Below are 3,548 nucleotides of genomic sequence, written 5' to 3'. Positions count from 1 at the left end.
TAATCTTTACTATCACGAGCAAGAATTCACCTCCCGATACACAACTTCTTAAGACCTTCAATGTCCCAAGAATACTTATAGACGTAGTCCAAATTCCTCCAGTGGACATCTCCAACCTAATTCATCCCAACGCAAAGGTGGTGACACAAATTTGCGTGATGGTACGTACTATACGTTGAAATGTTAACTAAACTTTATTCGCGTATTTTTATTAATTTTATTTGTTTATGGCCGAAAATATTATGAGAGATAAGATTAGGAACGAAATTATTCGGGACAAAGTAGGAGTGGCCCCCGCGGAGGACAAGATGCGGGAGTTAAGGCTGAGATGGTTCGGGCACGTGCAGAGGAGGAGTACGGATGCTCCTGTTAGGAGATGTGAGGAGCTGGCCGTGGCGGGTCTGAGAAGGGGAAGAGGAAGGCCGAAGAAGTATTGGGGAGAGGTGATTAGGCAAGATATGTCGCTACTTCAGCTCACTGAGGACATGATCTAGGATAGAAGGATGTGGAGGTCGAAAATTAGGGTAGTTGGCTAGTAGGTAGTCGAGAGTTCCCCGTTCTTTTTTTAGTAGTATTAGTAGCTCCCTTGTTTTTTTTCGTTCACTCTGTATATCGTATGTTCCAGTTTGTTAGTGCTTGTTGTTGTTGTTGTTGTTGTTGTTGTTGTTGTTACTATAGTTGTCTTTCTCCCCTTTTCCTTATCATCCCTCGTCCCTCTATTCTTTCTTTCTTCTTCCTCTTTCTTCTTCGTCTTCTTCCTTTCTCTCTTTTCACCTTTTCTTGAGCCGAGGGTCTATTGGAAACAGCCTCTCTACCTCGCCAGGTACGGGTAAGGCCTGCGTACACACTACCCTCCCCAGACTCCATTTGTGAGATTATACTGGGTATGTTGTCAAGTGTCAGGTTGTCATGGCCGAAAATATTAAGAGCCCGTTTGGATTGGCTTAAAAAAAGTAGCTTTGATTTTCAACAGAAATAGCTTTTAAGCCAAAAAACAATAAGTTGGGATTGCCTAACTTATTGCTTTTGGCTTGTTTTAAGCAATTTTTAACTTATTTTAAGCACTTTTTAACTTTGTCAAACACTGAAAAAAACTAAAAAGAGTTTAAAAGTTGATTTGACCAGCTTAAAAGCCAATCCAAACACCCTCTAAATATTGGTCTAGGAGATACATATACTAGTGTATGATTTTGTTCTTGTACTAGTAAAAGGAGGATCAAAAATTAAATAAAATTACATGTATGGGCTAGATATACTCTCTTTATGTGGCCGATTTCGGATTTCGAGAGACAAAGTTTTTTTTTTCTAACGGGATTATTTTATATGCTTTTTAGATATTTTGAATTGTTAATTATTATGACTTGTACTACTTATTACTATATTGTTTCTAAATATATAAATTTTATTTTAAAAAATATAAAGATTTAATGTCCGAATTCACGATTAAAATTAAGAAGTTTGAGTCTTGAAATCCGAGTTTTACCACATAATTTGGGACAGAGGGACTATGATTTAGATCACCAGTAATAATTACCCACATATTCTAGCAATTCTGTTAGCGAAGTTGTGAAAAAAAATCATCCTTTCTTCCACTTCTGTGTTTGTAAGTTATCTTACTGTCCAAATTTTCTAACAGGTACGTGAGCCTTTACCTGAAATGCGAATCGCCATATCAACGATTAAGCCAGACGCTCTCATCGTGGACCTTCTCTCAACAGAAGTCATGACGTTGGTTTCCAGAGAATTTAACATGCCAAAGTACGTATTCATTCCAACCAATGCATGGTTCACTGCCTTGACTATTTACTGTGGCAAGGTTCTTGATAAAGAAATAGAGGGTCAATATGTTGACCATGGAAATATGTTGATGATTCCTGGCTGTAAACCGGTTAGACCGGAAGATGTTGTTGATGCAATGCTGAACCGGAATGATGAGCAATACAAAGAGCACGTTAGGCTAGGAATTGAGTACACTTTATCTAATGGAAGTTTGATTAATACTTGGGAAGAAGCTGAGTGTGACACTTTGAAAGGGCTTACAGAAAATGAAAGGTTGAAAAGTGTTGTTAAAGTACCAATTTACCCTATAGGGCCTTTGAGGAGAAATGATGAGGGTAAAAATATGGAAAATTGGATTTTGAAATGGCTTGATAAGCAACCTTTAGAGTCAGTTTTGTACGTGTCATTTGGGAGTGATGGGACTCTATCTTTTAAGCAGATGATTGAGTTGGCTTGGGGTTTGGAATTAAGCCAGCAGAGGTTTGTTTGGGTGGTGCGTCCACCGTGTGATGGTGGGGCCGATGCAAGCTTTTTTAGCTGAGGACAAAATCCTGAACAGATTGCCGGTGATAAGTCGGAAAAGAAGAGGATAATGTCAAGTCATCATGCTCCTTATGTCTTGAGCGAGAGGTTTCAGCGCAACACTTACCTTGTGATGGCACACTAGATTACTTGTCTCAGGATTTTTTGACACGTACACGAGACAAAGGATTGGTGGTTCAAACGTGGGTAGAGCAAGTAGAAATATTAAGCCACTCAGCAATAGGTGGTATTTTGTCTCATTGTGTATGGAATTCGACATTAGAGAGCTTAACAAATGGCATTCCCATGATAGCCTGGCCACTCTATGCTGAGCAAAGACTTAATGCCACCATGTTGACGGAGGAACTCGGGGTGGCAGTTCGGCTGGAGGTTTTGCCAACAAAGAAAGTGGTGGGAAGGGAAGAGATAGAGAAAACGGTGAGAACAATAATGCAGTATCCAGAAAGGAAAGGAATAAGAAATAAGGCTAAACAACTTTTAATAAGTGCTGAGAATGCTTTAAGAAAAGGAAGATCTTCATACAATTCAATCTGCAAGGTCCTTAAAGACATTGAGAACAAACTAGTTTCTTAAAGTCCCAATTCTGAAGCTAGCTAAGTAACTGCTTTCTTTCTTTTTTTCTTTCAACTTATTACTCCGCAAATAAATAAATAAATAAATAAATACGATTGGCTCATCTATAGTTCGCAGGAAGAATAAATTGATTTGTGGGAATTCAAAATTGCTCGTTCGCTATAGTTCTGTCTGTCTATCCGTTAATTAAATACGCTCTAATATATATCTCCTAGAAAGTTTTATAATCTAATTTTTTTATTTTACTTTATTTTTGTAAATTTTAGGTTGTATAATGCATGCTTGCTTTTAGTATAATGCAGATGCTATATATTTGTAAAGTATGAGTTGTAGATGATAAGCTCGGATGAATACATGATCTCTTTCCTTTTGTTTGTTTTGTACAATCTTTTGTTTGGATCAATACGTTCTCATCGACACTTGATGTAAGCACTGTTTGGATCAAAAGATATCACAATCTTTTTGAACAAATCAATCAATGAAAATAAAAGGGTAAATCTTAGCAAAGAATAATAATCACTTAGAACGAAAGAAGATAGGCAATGAACACACAAAAATTATTTAATCTCATGAAGATCTGTGATTGGATGTTAGAAAATGCTTATCGGAAAGTATTACCATTGTCCCCCTATCTTAGAGATGTTCCTCCCATT

The 3,548-nt window shown here is 37.4% G+C and overlaps 1 pseudogene; it reads left to right on the top strand.

Annotated features, from left to right (window-relative positions):
• Nucleotides 1,542–2,895, top strand: LOC109235108 (annotated as a pseudogene).

The sequence above is a fragment of the Nicotiana attenuata genome, chromosome 1 (assembly GCF_001879085.1).
Source record: "Nicotiana attenuata strain UT chromosome 1, NIATTr2, whole genome shotgun sequence".
NCBI lineage: Eukaryota > Viridiplantae > Streptophyta > Magnoliopsida > Solanales > Solanaceae > Nicotiana > Nicotiana attenuata.
This window is presented reverse-complemented; position numbering and strand designations above follow the sequence as displayed.